Here is an 18,366-nt window from a genome sequence, read left to right as displayed (position 1 = left end):
TGACGCCGACTTTGCTGGCGATGGTTCACTGTCTACATACGCTCTAATTTGCAGAGACGACAGTTTAGCATAGCCTTCAGCTACGTCATTTGCTACGACCTAGCAAGGCGCCATATTCAGTTACTATGAATGTATTATGAACAGATAATATTGTGAATCATGTACCGTCAAGAGCGACGTTCATCATTAATGGATTAAAGTTAAGTATCAAACTAATTACGTCCGCTTTCTGAATTCTCATTCCTTGCCATGTTCCAGGCCTCACGTCAATATAGTTCATCCCTCTTCACGCCAGCCTGCGTGAGCTAAAACGCGTGCATTTGGGCCTCCTCTCGTAACACGGTGTTGGCTCTTCAGCCAACACAACACGATGGAAATGGAAATGAGCGTTTGGCGTCATTGGCCGGGAGGCCTCTTGCTGGACAGGTACGGCCGCCTTGGTGCAGCGCTTATTGCTTTCGACGCCACATTGGGTGATCTGCACGCCGCATGAGGATGAAATGATAAAGACAGCACAACAGCCAGTCCCTGAGCGGAGAAAATCCCCGACCCAACCGGGAATCGAACCCGGGCCCGGAGGACGGCAATCCGTCACGCTGACCACTCAGCTATCGGGGCGGACATAGGGGTGAAAAGCTCTTGTGTTTATCTACTGCAATTACCGGGGATTTTTCGTGGTTAACGAAGAAGAAACAATGACTGCGTGGCGTAGTATATCCTTCAACTGAAATTGAAAGAGTCATGGAGTGAGTGAATGGTGGAATGGACGATGATGAAAAAAATATAGAAAGCCCGTTGGAATAGACTGAGCGGCTAGTAGAAGGTATTAGCGACCGCACAGCTCCTTGGTATACGTGTGAGGCGAGGTAGCTTCATGTTTATGTTTGATAAACAGTAGTCAATTACATGAATAGGTGGATGCAGTTTATTGGGAATACATACTGGGGGAGTTTGAATAGGGCGTCAACGATCGTACACATTATCAATTTGTTGATATATTTCAAAAGACGGCTGGCAGCGTTACGTTGTTGGCACAGAAACGGATGGCCCAAAAGTTGATCAGCTACAGATAAATTGGGACGACAACCATGGGAAGATCTAGTTCAACGTGTTTGTGAATTCATTTGCCGATTTAGTTACAGGAACCTTGCTGAGAACAGATGTTAGGCGCCACGGTCGTGGCAGGATACACTTTCTTCGCGCTGCTGGGTAAACATCCTACACAATCGATTTGTGACTCTGTCAATCAATATGGGTAAAAGAAAACCATCGTAACGACCGGGAGAGCGGTGTGCTGACCACACGCCCCTCCTATCCGCATCTTCAGCTGAGGATGATACGGCGGTCGGATGGTCCCGATGGGCCACTTGTGGCCTGATGTCGGAGTCCCTGCCAATCAATATGGGTCACTATCGTGGTCTTAAAAATGATAATATCTAGTTGCAAACCTTCAGGATACCGAAGGAAATAATAATATCGAATTGGACTCGTTCAGAACGCCAATCGGAGTCTGCGTGTATCCTCGATGCACTCCGTAATACGTGACATACGAGTGCAAGTAGCTGTTGGTAAGATGCTCTCAGTCTACGCTCTCTGGAAACCATATTGACGGCAAGAATTCCACAAGCACCAATAAAACAGAGTCGTATTTGAAAACCAAGTATCGTAGCACCTTCTTTGTCGCCGAGTCCATCTAGTAGGTGGTAAATGGTACAGGCGTAGTAATATAAAGGGGGGTTTCCACGTAGGGCACCGTGTTCTGACTGCACTCCTGCAATTCGCGCCGCGTGCATTCCCACATAACATACCGCGTGCAAGGTGACGAAGCAATTGTTGTCCAGAGAGTGCTATCCGAAATATTTGTTAAAGGATGGGACTTCGTGTAAACAAGTAGGGAAAAAACGAGAGCCGAGGATTTGTCTCCCTGTTGAGTTAGATCCCTCCGTCTTTCATTATTTCCGTAACTCTTTGGTGGGTCATCTTTTAGGCCTTTACAAAACCTTGGCGAAGTGGGAATCCTTGATAGTAGTGACCTCCTGAAAACAGCAAAAAGTTTTATATTAATACTTCAAGAAATGACAAATGTATTAGTACAGTAACTCAAAGGAACGATAAATAACGTCAAAGCTGTTCAAAATGGTTCAAATGGCTCTGAGCACTGTAGGACTAGAACTTAGAACTACTTAAACCTAACTAACCTAAGGACATCACACACATACATGTCCGAGGTAGGATTCGAACCTGCGATCGTAGCAGTCGCGCGGTTCGGGACTGAAGCGCCTAGAACCGCCCGGCCACCAGTGGCCGGCGGCAGAGCTGTGTTCAGTCACCAACAGTGCAAATAGATGAGGACATTCTTGTGGTTCTCTTGAGGAGAAATAATCAGCTAAAGAACAATATATTCAATAGACTAGCTGATGACTCTGTGAAATTCTTAAGTATCTATAACTTCTATTGACTTCAAGGTTTTTTGCACTCCCTACTTCCTGACGTTCGGAAAAAGCACGCGAGATGGAGAAAGTGTATTTTTACTGAGGAAAGACTGGCTATACACTAAGGTAAGAAGTTCCATTTGCACTTGCCATTAATTTTTTTTCGATTCTTCAAAGGTTCAGTTTTCTTATTTTTATTTTTTAACGATGTTTAATACCTCTTATTTTATTTCTGCAGTATCGAGATCGGAAAACGACATCTTTGTATCTGCTATATTTTCGAAAAATACCGTTAATTTTTTTGTTCTCTGGCACATGCGATTGCCGACGTTCACTACTGGCTCACACAAAATCAGTCAGTGCAGTTTCCAGATAGATATCAGAGCTTCCATGCGATACTGAAACCCGTTGGCTTCTGTTTATCTGGCCAGCACGTCTTAATGTTGTGCAACTTGCAGGAGAAGAAGTACTGCGATCCCCTGACGATGGACCTCCCTTGACATCCTTGTTTCCTTCTAGACTTACATCGTCTAGGGAACTTTGAACTTCGGTAAAAGTCTCATGATTTCTTCCTTTGCAACCTGACGAGATGTGGGTTTGCGTCTAGCATGAGCTGGAATAAAATACGCCTCAGTAGCGTCCATTTGCTTCTGCATCACCTAAAAGTAAGCAAAATTGTGCCCGAATGTGGAAAATGGTACTACTGTCACCTTTCAGCAAGTACAATAAAAGGTAACATGAAGAGGAGAAACAAAATCTATACCGATGTCCTTCCACATTTTGTCTGTGAGAAGAGTGTCGTCGTAACCTTTATGCTACAAATCGTAGAGCATTCAAATCGTAGAGCATCCAAATCGTAGAGTTTTGGATGCTGCTGAACAAATAGTAAAAGCTCCTCTTCCATGTTTACGAAAAATACACAGAGCCTAGTGTGAGGTCAGACAGGGCACGTTAGAGTTCAAGTGATATTCGTAGAAGTTCGGGCAAAGCCGGAAATAGCCGAACACCAAGCGACCGCCAACAGACGGCCTACCGGTGCCTTAATGTAGTTTCCACACGACGTACTGTGTTCCCGCTGCACACCTGTCATCTGTCGTAGAATCACTCTCGCGACGGATAGCTAACATCAGCGACACAGCAGGCGGTGTGGAAACGAGATACTTGAGGCCTATGCAAAGTGAACAGGACGAGTTCAGTCACGATCCCTTGCTTCATGACAGTCGGAGCACAGTCGAAACATATTCTGAACACCGTATGCTGTGTGGAAAGCCGCCCTTAAGAGTGCTGAGCCTAGCTGCGACCACTAACGAAGATGTTATCTATTATCCTCCGGTTTACTACGGATTTTGTGCCTTGACGGCTGTGCCTCCAAACCTTGTTAGCTCTTTTTACGAGGGGTGTTTGAAAAGTTCGTGCAAAGTCCGAGAGATGGCACCACCGGCGCGTATCGAGGTCATGCTTAGTTAGTAGCATCTTTGGAAAGAACGCACGCTACGTTTCAGCCATATTGGTCTATTTCTTTGTGTTTGGCATTCGTGTGAATTAGGGAAGTCGAGTGATTGTCAAAACATGGACGCAAAAGAATTTCGTGTGGTGATTAAACATTGCTTTATGAAAGGCAAAACGCCTCAGGAGACTAAACAGAAGCTTGATAAACATTACGGTGACTCTCCACTTTCGATTAGAACAGTTTATAAGTGGTTTCAATATCATTGATAAAATCTATGTTATGGTGATAGATGACAGAAGAGTTAAGATGCGTGAGATTGCTAGTGCTGTGGGCATATCGAATGAAAGGGTACGTAATATTTTGCAGAAACATTTGGACATGAGAAAGCTATCCGGAAGATGGGTTCCGCGATTGCTCACGCTTGACCAAAAACGGAATCGTGTGAAGTGCTGCAAGGATGGTTTGCAGCTGTTCAGGAAGAATCTGCAGAACTTTAAGCGTTGTTTCGTCACTGTGGATGAAACTTAGATATATTACTACACTCCTGAGACCAAATAACAATCTAAAAAATGGGTTACCAAGGGAGACTCTGCACCAAAATAGGTGAAGACCATTCCTTCGGTCGGAAGGGTTATGGCAGCTGTCTTTTGGGATTCGCAAGGTATAATCCTCATCGACTATCTGGAAAAGGGTAAACTATTACAGGTGAATATTATTCATCGTTATTGGACCGTTTGAAAACCGAGCTGGAAAGAAAACGCCAGCGATTGGACCGCAAAAAATTCCTCTTCCATCACGACAATCCACCAACACACACCTCAGCAGTTGTGGTCGCAAAATTAATGGAAATAGGGTTCCAACTCGTTTCACATCCCGCGTCTTCTCCAGACATGGCTCCCTTGGACTACTATTTGTTCCCCAAGTTGAAGAAATGGCTGGCGCGACAACGATTTTATTCAAACGAGGAGGTGATTGCAGCAACTAATAGCTGTTTTGCAGACTTGAAGGGATCAACAAATTAGAACAGCGTTGGACGAAGTGTATAAGTCTAAAAGGAGACTATGTCGAAAAATAATAAAGGTTTACCCCAAACACGTAAGTAGTTTTTATTTTTGCACGGACTTTTACAACGCCCCTCGTAGGTACTGCCTCGTGGTTTGGTTCTTCCGCTCGTGACCATTTATTTTATCTACCTGGCAATCAGAGCTGCCGAAACTTCAATTCCGGAACAAGTGGGGTGAAACTGTCTCTGCTGTAGTATACCTGCCCCCTCCTCCCTTCCTCTTCCCTCCCCCACCCCCCTTCTCACTCTCTCTCTCTCTCTGTCTCTCACTGTGTGTGTGTCTGTGTGTGTGTGTTTATCACAGGCACGAGCCTACAGGTTACACTCATGGGGGACAGCCTGGTCTTTGACGGCGTCTCTTCGTTCTTGCGTCGCGAGTGCTGCCCCCTGGTGAGGAGCGACTCCCAGCTGCATAGCTAGCCCTGGCAAGTGTGCATCAATACCCCTGCCGGGTACTACATTAATAACCACCGAGTCCATTTCTTTAATGGCGTACCCTCTTATATCATTTAATGCTGTTCTGCTTAAAAAATAAACCTCTGCTGCACCTAGTGAGAAGACGTAATAAAGCCCGGCAGGTTTGGTAGCTGGACTGATGCTACAGCTACAGACGTGGAGAGACCTGTTGCACTGGCCGGCCTTGTTGTACTCCCGCTGCGGTCAACTGGACACCGGTACCAGTGTTGCCAACAGTTAAAGTGAGCTCCTCACCAGAAAACCACTAACAAAAACGTCCCTACTCTCATAATCGCTATGCTTTCCACAACAATTGTTTTAATTATTAGCCGGCCGCGGTGATCTAGCGGTTCTAGGCCCTCAGTCCGGAACCGCGAGACTGCTACGGTCGCAGGTTCGAATCCTGCCTCGGGCATGGATGTGTGTGATGTGCTTAGGTTAGTTGGGTGTAAGCAGTTCTAAGTTCTAGGGGACTGATGACCACAGATGTTAATCCCATAGTGCTCAGAGTCATTTGAATTTTTTAATTATTATGAAACAGAACAAAAAGTATGTTACCAACTAGTTTCTTTTATTATTAAGTAATAAAATATTCACAATCATTAAATGAACATATAATTAATAAATCAGCAAGTCAAGGTGAGGAACACATAAATAGTTTTACATCAACAGCTTATTATTTAAATGAATTCGTCTTCTTCAGATAAATCATTTTTGCCTGTATCATCATTATCGTCAGTACGATTCTAAGGTACCGATTTGTTTCACAACGTTTATTTGAATTCCATATTCGTTGCAGCATTTTCCTTCCTACCTCAAACCATAGCGCATTCTTAATATAGCAGTTAAAAGCGTTAACTTCATTCTGTTCCCCTGCTTGTTTCTTATTACATTCATGCTGCTAAATAGTCTCTCAACATCGGCACTGGAATGAGGCAGTATTAGGAGAGTACTCTCAAACATTGCTAATTCCTCAATCCCCTTGAGCATCTTTGAAATGCAATACATGATTACAAAAGTTTTTTTATATCTTTGGTCTCATTCCAGTTCAACAAATGAATTTGTCGCCACTGATCATCCACTCTTGTTATAAATGCTACAATTTTATTGAACTGAGCCATTATCTCAATTAGATTTTCTTTGTTGTGATTAAGTGCTTGTTCAACATTTATTCTGGGAATTTTTTTCATCAACGTAAAATTTCCCTGTAACCTATTTTTTATTTCGTCAATCAGACTTACTGTAAATGTTATGCACCGATTATGCAACATTTCTTTGTCTTACCGAGGTAATCCTTTTTCTCACATTTCAAGCGATTGCTTTTCAAAGCGGAATCCCAGATAACATCTTCGATCGAAGAAATCACGAATATTTTGAGTAAAAATATTGACTTTATTTGCAGATAATGTAACTTTGCTGACAAGCATATCTATCAGGTCGGTAAACTCGTCAAGGAGTTTGTTGTGCTCTGTATCTTTCAACCCAAACATTTTATTGACACTGTTTATTTCAATTAATATTGGATATAAAAATGAAATATAACGTAATTATTCTCGTTCGCATACATAGCGTGCAATAATTCTGCTGTGTAACACATTTTGCGCACTTTAGCTACGGAAAAATTCGTTTTCACCTCTGACCATTGCGCGTGTATATTCTTGACACAACGTATACTATTGTTAACCACCTTGTCTGACACGCTGTAACTATTTTTTTACGGTTTATGTCCATCGTTGATGATTTTATACGCCTCCTTTTAAAGGGATTGTCTGGAAGAGGAGCGACTAAATCCTTCATATGTCTCTTTAATTAAAAACTCCAAATTTCTCGGTAAAAATTCTTTTGCAGCAGCTGAAACAGCCAGTTGCAAGGAATGGCACAAGCAACATACTGAAATCAGGTGTGGTACCTCTTCTTTCAGCTTCGTAACTATTCAACCAGGACAGAGGCATTATCTGTGCCAATGCCCACAAAATTTTCAAGTCGCAGATCAAACCGTTGAAGTGTCTTCTTCACGGTAGAGACTATAGTTTCACCATTACACTCGCGCAGTTCAGCAAGGCCATGGTATATAGCAATTATTTTTTGGTGTAATTTACTGTAATAAACTAGAATCAGTCCATAGTATTTATGAACAGCAATATCAGTAGATGCTTCAGTTAATAAGTTAAATAGTTGGTCTTTGCAATCTTGTCATAGAACGCCAGTGAAATGCGGAGCTAACACTTTCTTTTTTTTTAATATAACTGAGTGGCACTTAGTTTGGTGCAGCTGAACTTTTTCGATATCTTATTCATGACTGTGATTAATAACCTCTCAAAATGTTTGATTACACGTATACTAGGATAAATGACTGTGAATAACTCAAGTCTTGCTTCTTCCTTTTTTTATTCCCAGTGGGGTCTGACTTAAAGCAATTTCAGGCTGCATAGTTACAACCTGCAACAATTTACTTAGTCAAAGAGTGGTCAAAGATGTAAAACCGATCAATGAATGATTAAGCAATTTAAAAAAAGGTTATTTACCTTTCTATTTTGTAAATGCTTCTTTGACACCCCATGAGACTTCAAATCTCCATAGTGACTCCTTAAAACTGTACCACAAAATTTGCACTTCACTACTGTTGTGTACATAGTTCCGCGTAGTCAGCGTGTACACAACTTTCCCACTAGATCGCGCCCCTCTAAGCACAACAGCGCAGGCACAGCGCTCGTCCGTCTCCGCACTACGACATGGCGCTGCCTTAGAGACGGACCAAATTCTGCTTCTGCCGATCCGCGTATTAATATGTAACGCAGCCGATGAGATTGCTGCTAACGTAGAACCTTTTCTCCTCGCAGATCACACTTGCACAGTGATACCTGAACATGCGAGGTATTATAACGAGTGTACAGACCTGCGATTAGTCAGTCTGCATTAGTCTGTATGACTCTGCATTTGTCTGCACCAGTCTGAATTATTCTGTACCAGTCTATAGTCAAGTTTCAGTCTGCACCTAATAAGATTACCATATTCCTGTACATAGCCATGAAGATAAATGAATAGACACTTTGTCAAGTATCAGAGATATGTGAGAATAAGATTAACATACCAAGACCAAAGGAACTTCAGATTGTCAATTGTAAACAGCTCCCAGAATCAAGTTGCGTAATGTCTGTCCTTTTTATTATTTTAATAAATGTGTTCTGTTTAAAAGTTGGTCACCGTCAATCTGCTGCTCTAAGTGTGCAAGTGGCATTTCTATCATCTGACCTAACAGCAGAAGATAAACACGCCACGAGAAGACCACGAGACATATTGCTGACGCCTACTTCTTTAGAGCGACAAGTCAAATAATCTGATGGTGTGTGTACCGAAGGTCTTACAGCACGCACACCACAACTACCTGATCCATAGTTCTTTCAATAACTCGAAGCCAATATTTTAAATGTTTGTCTTGAAGCCAAGAATCCCGAAACTTCTGCATTTATTGTGGTTTCGGCATAGTTATACACGTATGAAGTGCAAAATAATACTATACACTGAGAAACACAACTGTATAGTGCACACCACGAACGACGACAGTCAACTTACTTTTTGTGCGCATCTGACGTGACGCACCCTGCGTGAGCCAACAAGCGCTCAGTGGCTATTCCAAGAGACAATGAGATAAGTGGGCACCCATTGTTTGAAACCGGTTGATGCACTCCCAGCAATACCGCAAGTCGCCTTCGCTCATGAAATGAACCATAAGTACGTGCTATTAAGTACTGTTCATTCTGCGGGGAATCCTGGCATTAAGTCTGTCGAGTGTGATTGTTTGATGTCACATTGTAATGTATCAGTGTAGTCTTCGCAGTGAAAGTTAAACACTCCTCAAATCAAATAAAGTAGGAGTAACAATTTCGAAACAGTATAAATATTGCTTTTGAGTATTTGGAAACAAAATTATTGAGGAAAATTTTCGGAGCAAAAAGGTATGACATTAGCTGAGAGTGGCGAAAACTGCATTACGAAGAGGTTCACGAACTCTATTCAAGCCCTGACATAATCAGTATTATTAAATCACGTAGGCTGCGATGGGCGGGTCACGTAGCTCGAATGGATGAGGGCAGGGCAGTGCGCAGAGTACTGGTAGGGCACTTAGAGGGAAAACGTCCTGTGGGGAGACCTCGGTGTAGATGGGAGGACAATGTGAAGGCTGATTTGAGGAGCCTAGCTATTGAAGGTGAATGGAAGGTGTAACACCCCACCTGTCACTTATCTGGTTTTGGCGTGTGTTCACCCCAGGTAATTGACTAACAGATCAACAGAGAGTGCAAAACTGCCACAATATCGGATAACGCAAAGAAAGTAATAAGGCCCTGTGACTCCTGATTGAACTGCAGTGGCAGTGTTAACATTAATCGATCCATTTTAATTAAAAAGGGGTGCACATTGATATTATATTCAGCTATTGAACACCAGATGCAAATGTTGAATATAAAATTAATTAAGAAAGTGACTTGGGATTTCAACTACTTGATTGAAAACAGATGCAGTCGATTAGCACAGATTTATTTTATCTCACGACCTTCAATCATCACATTACATGACTCTCCTAACAGGCAGTGGTAATAAATTGCGTTTGCGTGGAGTAAAGCGTGATAAATCAAAAGTAATTCCTATCGACTGACCCAGGTGTAATGCGAAGTGCGAGAAGAATTCTACAATACATGGCCCATAAAACCCTCATGTAAACTTTGCCGATGTGATCCAACAAATTAATCAGTGGCCGGAGCGGGCGCAATATCACCGAATTCAGCATGGCGGAGCGGCATCATTGTGTGGACGTCGGCCGACCTCGTGGTGCTGCAAGGCTGCGCTCATCTATTCACTCCTAGCTATCTTGCTCAGTACATAGCCGAACCAAAACTTCCTATCTCCAAGCTCAATCGTTCCCTTTGCTAAGTCCTAAACTGCAGAGATGCTCACTCTTTCTCAGTCAAGCTGAGTCAAGAACGCCACGTCTGCACTCTAGGCAAGCTGGGAATGGATGACTTCTACGGAGACTTCTCACAGTCCACTCTTCACCTCGGTTTCCCCTCCAGCAAAATCACTTACGCCAATTGCAGCGCAAGTCGTGTTAAATATGCGTCGCTTCCCAGTGCCGACCAATGCCTGCTCTGGGAAATGAACAAATTACCACAAAATTTCCCTTCTTCTCAACTTCTGCTATATAGCTCCTCCCCGGCCACCCATCAAGGTTAGCGTCTGCACAAACACCAAGTTTTCCGGAATTCTGACTCCCAGGAGAGTACTTCAAATTTCTTGGTCCTACATTCCCATCGAAGGCCGGCGTATTTCATGCTGTCGCTCTTCACCTGCTTTACTTCAGGCTCTGTGGACCATGAATTCACCGTGAAGTTGCTATAGTCACGAACACGCATATTTTGACCTCTGTTGACCGCTCCACCGTAGATTTGCGTGGATTTCTCGCATGTTTCATAGAAAACGGGAAGACGGACATTTATCAACAGGTGTAAAGTTCTCCGTCTGTTTCCCAGTACATCAGGATGGCGTTGGGGTCAATCACCCATGCTGTCACTCATCTTAAGGCGGCTGGAGGCCGCGCTGTGTTACTGCAGAACTTGAGCTGCCCTAAGCTGCCTATTGTCGCTTCCCTTCACCGTTCCCCATCCGGCCACGGTCAGTTCTAAATACTTCCCTGGGGTAAACTAGCGTCCAGTAAATCGACTCGTTTCCACAAAGTTTTCATGTCGTGTAAATTACTTTAAAACCATCACCCGACATTAATAATTCCACTACGTCCATAGTATACCCTCAACAAGATGCATTGTGCCTTGTCAGTCATTTTGTTCAGCCCTATTGTTCACTCAACGTGAGTTACGTGATCTTTAATGACTTCATGTCAGGGGCATAGTTCTTGCCATCTTACACAGGAAATAGCCCAAGACAGGGACAGATGGCGAAAATGCGTTGCTCTGTAATGGACTCTCGTGTCCGGTATCTACCAGTTTTAGTGGAAAATCCACTAAGTTGGCAACACTAACCCAGTACAGGAGGACCGGCTGCGCGCCAGACTGCGAGATGGCGGCGCGTGCTCAGCGCGCATGCGCCAGCGCCGGCACCCGCTGTGTGCAGTCGGCTGCGATGTGGGGCGCCAAGGCGGCCGCCATAAATCTGTGCACGTCTTCATGGCCTGGCAGCGCTCTGCGGGCGGCCCTAGCGGGGCGAGGCGATCACTGGCGGAGACCGCACCAGCCACTGCCGCCACCCAGCAATGGGTGGTAGAACGTTCCGTTCCAACTGCCAGTTGCAAACGAGGGATATTCATAAGGTTTAAGTATCACATCGGAAAAAAAGTAAAGGTGTGACTGTGAAACTTGATGCTGGTCCTGATATTCACCATTCGAAGCTACACACTTTTCGCAACGATGGATGACCTGTCACAGTCCTCGGTTGTAGAAGTCTCCGTTTCGGCTGTTCAGGAAATGTTGCGGTTCCAAAGTCACTTCGTCGTCATTCGGCAAATGCCTGCCACAGGATGGTTCCTTCACGTCCGTGGATGATAAGTCATGAGAACGCGGAAGTGAGGCAGCGTTTACTCCGAAGAAGCAGCAGTACTGTGCAGAAGCTACGGCTACGTTGCGTTTCGATAGGTAGCCGTAACCTCGTCGGTAGATGCCGGTAGTGTGCTCCTAGATTTGCCCAGTAAGAGCATAATCTGTTAGCGCCACACCGTGGCAGTCCCAAAAAAACACCCAGCATCACCTTTTCCGTCGATCGTGAATCAGCATTTCCCCCCGGCTGGTGTTGCTCTTTTTTGTACCGAAATCACTTTAAATCGTTTCGGACTCCTTTTTGGGGTTCCGTCTCTCGATCGCTAAAAACGATACCTTGAGCAAACTGTTTCTGTATCTCAACCCTGGAACTGCTGCAAAGTTTCCAGTTAAAAGATCCCGATGAGCCTTACTTGTTCTCTCCGCTTTTGCAGCTATTTCACGAAGAAAATCTTAGTGTAATAGACAGTCAGCTTTTTCGATGCATCCGTCAGGTGCTTCAACAGTGCATGTTGACTTTCCATGTCATCAGCATAAAGGAAACTTCTGGTGGTCTTCGAAAGTAATTGATCATTGGTATAAATGTCACACCACATTGGTGAAAGAATATTTCCTTGTGGCAAGCAATTTCTTTGACATCTCCATCGCCTGTGCTTAGATTGGAAATCTACATAAGATCTAATGTTTTAAAGTAAACTTCGCTTACACTGGAAATCTACATAAGATCTAATGTTTTAAAGTAAACTTCGAAAAAGTTTGGATGAAATCCCAATCTTTAGTTATCCTGTAGATCTTTTCTGACAATGCGCTGTGACTGTCAGTGTGGCATGCAGCCGTCAGGTCGATAAAAGCTACTCCCGTAATTTTCCAGGTCTAAAAGCTATCCACAATACATTGCATGGGGTGGAAGACCATCGATACAATTTCCTTGTTCTTATAGTAGAACTTCCTCTACAATATGAATCAACCGATTCGGCAACATTCGCTCGAAGATTTCGAGCAAGTGGCACAACAAAGGTATTGGCTCAGATGGCTACTTCCCAGGTTTTAAAATAAGAGATAACATTTCAGCAGAATTTATAAAATCATTGGGAGAAGTGGCAACAAAACGGCTATTCACTTTGGTGTGTAGAATGTGAGAGTCTGGCTACATACCATCTGACTTCCGGAAAAATATCATCCACACAATTCCGAAGACTGCAAGACCTGACAAGTGCGAGAATTATCGGACAATCAGCTTCACAGCTCGTGCATCCAAGTTGCTGACAAGAATAATATACAGAAGAATGGAAAAGGACACTGAGGGTGGGTTAGATGACGATCAGTTTGCATTTAGCAAAGTTAAAGGCACCTGAGAGGCAATTACGACGTTGCGCTTGATAATGGAAGCAAGACGAAAGAATAATCAAAACACGTTCACAGTATTTGTCGACCTGGAAAAAGCGTTCTACAACGTAAAATGGTGCAAGATGTTCGAAATTCTGAGAAAAACAGGTGTAACCTATAGGGAGAGATGAGTAATTTACAATATGTACAAGGTCCAAGGGGGAATAATGAGGATGGACGACCAAGAAATAATTGATCAGATTAAAAAGGGTGTAACACAGGGGTATAGTCTGTCGCCCCTACTGTTCAATCTGTGCATCGAAGAAGCAACGATGGAAATAAAGGAAAGGTTGAGGAGTGGAGTTAAAATTCAAGGAGAAATGATAGCAGTGATACGATTCGCTGATGACATTGCTATCTTGAGTGAAACTGAAGAAGAATTACATGATCTGCTGAATGGCATGAACAGTGTGATTACTACAGAATATGAATTGAGAGTAAATCGAAGAAAGACGAAAGTAATGAGAAATAGCAAAAATGAGAACAGCGAGAAAGTTAACGTCAGGATTGATGGTCAAGAGGTAGTTGAAGTTAAGGAAATCTACTACCTAGGCAACAAAATAACCAATGACGTAAGAAACAAGGAGGACATCAAAGAAGACTAGCACTGGCAAAAAAGGGCATTCCTGTCCAAGAGGAGTCTACTAGTAGGAAACATAGGCTTTAATTTGAGGAATAAATTTCTGGGAATGTACATTTGCAGCACAGCATTATATGGTAATGCACCATGGACTGTGGGAAAACGGGAACAGAAGAGAATCGAAGCATTTGAGATGTGGTCCTACAGACAAATGTTGAAAATTAGGTGGACTGATAATGTAAGGAATAAGGAGGTTCTGCGCAGAATCGCAGAGGAAAGGAATACGTGGAAAACACTGGCAAAGAGAAGGGACAGGATGATAGGACATCTATTAAGACATCAGGGAACGACTTCCATGGTAGAGGAAGCTGTAGAAGGCAAAAACTGTTGGGGAAGACAGAGATTGGAATGCATCCAACAAATAATTGAGGAGGTAGGTTGCATGTGCCACTCTGAGAAAAAAATGATTGGCACAAGAGAGGAATTTGTGGTGGGCCGCATAAAACCAGTCAAAATACTGATTTCGTTCAGACTCCTTGATGTTCTTTACGGTTGATGTTATTTCCAGTGACTAATAGCCAATTGTGTATTCGAACAATACTGAGTCCTTGGGCCTACGGACACGAAACGCTTTCCATTTGGACTACGCCGAGTGTGTCTTCTTAGAAAGTATACGATGCTTTAGTGTTGTTAAAACATCTCAAGTTTCTTTCGAAAAGCCGAATATCGTCGATAGCTTTACATATTCACCAGACGCGACACTTCGCAGATGCTACATTGACAGCACCCACATGCGTATGGAAGGACATCTGCCGTCAGTCCATCTGTGAAATATCTTACGGAATGGCCAATTTCTATGCGGATATCCAAGGTCGTTATTAAGCGCTTTGAAAAACAAATCGCTGTGGTCAGTTTCTACTTACGAACAAAGTCTGCTTTTCGTTTTGCGTACCACAACAAGACGGAGACATTTTGGTAGGGATTTGGCGATCACTGTCGTATTGGGATAGGGTTGCAGCTTGTAAAGCCGATGCCGCTAGGTCGAAATCTGTTTATGCATGAGTGTGATTTTGTAATTTGCGCCTACGGTATATCCGTACAGAAACAGAAGTGAAAAAGAAGTTTAGGATACCTTTAAAGTGAGTTCCTGTCTCAATCATTCGGAAAAATGTAGCTGTGTGTACGAGGAAGTAGGTAAATGGAAACTAATGAGAGTAGAGGACCAATTATAAAGCGCCTCTAGTCATTTTAATATCCGTATTGTAAGAAACATATCAATAGAGAATAAATCTAGCAGAAACAGCAGCTGAATTACTATTTTTATAGTAAAAAAGAACAAAGACAAATCATGCCTTGCCAAATTGTGGCATTTCCATTACAAATTATAAATCACGTCGAACAATTCTCCAGCGTTGCAGTGTAAATCGTCCGCAGCTCGTGGTCGCGCTGTAGCGTTCTCGCTTCCCGCGCCCGTGTTCCCGGGTTCGATTCCCGGCGGGGTCAGGGATTTTCTCTGCCTCGTGATGGCTGGGTGTTGTGTGATGTCCTTAGGTTAGTTAGGTTTAAGTAGTCCTAAGTTCTAGGGGACTGATGACCATAGATGTTAAGTCCCATAGTGCTCAGAGCCATTTGAACAATTTTTTGCAGTGTACATTGTTTCTTATCTTCGCATGCTCGAAGAGTAAGAAAACCGCTGCCGTCATCCACGTAATTTCAACACAAAAGTCAAGGAAATACTTAACTGGCTTATCATGATCTTTCCCTTTCATTTTTTTCCCGTCCCCATCAGTCTTCTGACTAGCTGCACGTGACTCACCTGTGCCGCCATGTCAAGCTGTTCATCTCAGATGAACCACTTACCTAAGCCATTTGTTGCATATATTACAATTTCAGTTTGCCTCTTCAACTTTTGCTCGCTACAGCTCCCTCTACTACTACTGAAGCTACTCTCTGATGTCCAATCATCATAGCCTTCCTTGTAGTTAGCGCTTCCCATATCCGTGAATTTAACAACCAATACATCTTTCAACTACCTGAATTGGTTAACAACAGTTATTTCAAAATATCAGTGAGGTTAGACAACGGAAACGTTAACTAGCTGTATAATCAATCACTCTTATTTCAGAACTATGAATGGAGATTACTTTTGTGTGATTGGTGTTGGCATAACCAGTCGATTGGCCCCTTTGATTGGCAACAACAAATGGGCAGAGTAACAAGTAATGGATTACTGTAACAGAGGGAACGCAACAGAATTAAAAATAGTATTTAGACCGTTAAAACTTCAAAAATGGCTTCAAATGGCTCTGAGCGCTATGGGACTTAACATCGGAGGTCATAAGTCCCCTAGAACTTAGAACTACTTAAACCTAACTAACCTAAGGACATCACACACATCCATTCCCGAGGCAGGATTCGAACCTGCGACCGTAGCAGTCGCACGGTTCCGGAATGAAGCGCCTAGAACCGCTCGGCCACCGCGGGCGGCGTTAAAACTTCAATTTAAACACAAATCAGACTAGGCCACTCAAAGCTTGGAAGATGCCCAAACATACTTGTCTAGACCTTCAAAAGATGTGATATTACAGCAGAATATAAAGAAGATAAGTCATGGTTAAGAATTGTAAACTGCGTTCTGTTCTGGGACTTCCGAAGTAAACATATCTGAAAAACAACTGACAGTAACTGTGTCCAAACAAGATTCCACAGCTCAAATAATAATTATAAAGGGGATAGACAGCATTCAACCGTTGTCATGCAATTCAGAGGAACATCAGTTCGTGTTATAACTCTGAATAAATGATACTAGTGAACAGAAACACGAAATGTGCACCACGGCAGATAGAAACAGTTGAAATTCAACGTCAATCTCCGGTGAGATCCGAAAGAACAAGGTCTTCACGTAAATAACTTTCCTCTGTGATCGTTCTGGAACAACGATTTCATAGCCGTCGGTGTCATGTACTAGTGTTTATGCATTCGGACTCACTTCCTTCTTAAGGCGCAGTCCAGTTAGAACCTAAGGGTAACGCACCAGAAACGAAGACCTAAGCAGAAGTCTCTTATCGGCCACAACAGGGAGCGACATGGCCAAGTTGTACATCTAGTCCGTGAGTGGAGACAGTGTCCTCACCTCCTCCAACCAAGGTCTGCCTCGGCGACCCGAACGCTCCGCTGAAGTTGGCATACGCCGATTACTCCCTCTGGACATGGCAGGCAAACACGTGCCCCAGGTCTAGCAAAGATATGGTCACACAAACATTTCGATCCCACGCAGTAATATGAATCACATATTTCCCTCGCTCACGGATTCCACGGTGAAGTCACTCATTTCTTGTATTACCAGAAACGCCTACCATGTCCGATTCTCTAAAGAACAGAATCGCTCCGTTTTTAAGACAAGCAAATTTTTCATACCTCTCGATGTTTACGATAGAATATCTCCTGAACTATGGTTCGTAAAGCGATATAATTTTGCAGGTACATCAAGTAGCATATATGAATACTGTGTGTAAAATGTATTGCAAATAGAGTTAATAGTAAAGAAGTAATAAATTAAAACGTCATATCTGGTACAGAATACCGAAACTGTAAGAAGAGATAAGCTTTTTTCCCTTTCATTAATTTGTCTGGGGCGAGCGAGGGGGAGGGGGGGGGGCATCAATGAGACGAGTGTTTCGAAAAGGTTTGAAATCATGTGGAAAGTTTGTTGGAAGTCGCTAAGTACTCTGATTCTCAAATACTGGATTAATATAGTGTAGGTAATTCGGACGCTGCGAGTTAACGCTGCTTCTAAACATATACACTTTAATACTTGCCTCATTGTGTTAAACCAGTAACGCAAGATTATACCTCTTAATGAGTAGATTATGAGTGCATTTCAAATTTTTAATTTCGGCCAGCAACGTGTATAATATTGAAAGTCAAATTTTTGTAGCCCATCGACCTTCAGCTGAGACCGGGCGACTCTTTCGGCAGTTTAATGATATATGTTGGCTTACTTAATTTTCAGCAGCCTGCTTTAACTTCTGGTAAACCTTCCGGGATGTAAGGTCGTGGTCCATGAAACTCTTCAGCTCCTAACGTTTCGTCCAGAGCTGCGCTGGACATCTTCAGAGGGGTGTTTCTCCTCCGGTGAGTCTTGCCGGAGGAGAAACACCCCTCTGAAGATGTCCAGCGCAGCTCTGGACGAAACGTTAGGAGCTGAAGAGTTTCATGGACCACGACCTTACATCGGGGAAGGTTTACCAGAAGATATGTCATCCGGTCGTGAAAGCCTTCATACTATGAGCCTGCTTTAACACCACATTAAAGAGATGGGGCCCCTCCACGCCCGCACCAACGTGGTGACCAAACCAAAAGTTCTACTGTCACCTCCGTAAACATGTTAGTTGTCTAGTAAGTGGATCACAGGATGCTGGGCTGTGATGTTGTCCGTGCGTCTGGGTAAGACTACG

General features: G+C 43.3%; 1 protein-coding gene across 1 annotated transcript in view; it reads left to right on the top strand.

Annotated features, from left to right (window-relative positions):
* The window catches only part of LOC126416506 (uncharacterized), a 656,753-nt gene that overhangs the window by 363,806 nt on the left and 274,581 nt on the right, over positions 1–18,366 (top strand). The gene's annotated exons all lie outside the window — the stretch shown is intronic.

Source organism: Schistocerca serialis, chromosome 8 (genome assembly GCF_023864345.2).
Source record: "Schistocerca serialis cubense isolate TAMUIC-IGC-003099 chromosome 8, iqSchSeri2.2, whole genome shotgun sequence".
Taxonomy (NCBI): domain Eukaryota; kingdom Metazoa; phylum Arthropoda; class Insecta; order Orthoptera; family Acrididae; genus Schistocerca; species Schistocerca serialis.
Note: the sequence above shows the minus strand (reverse complement) of the source record. Positions and strands in the feature narration are given on the sequence as shown.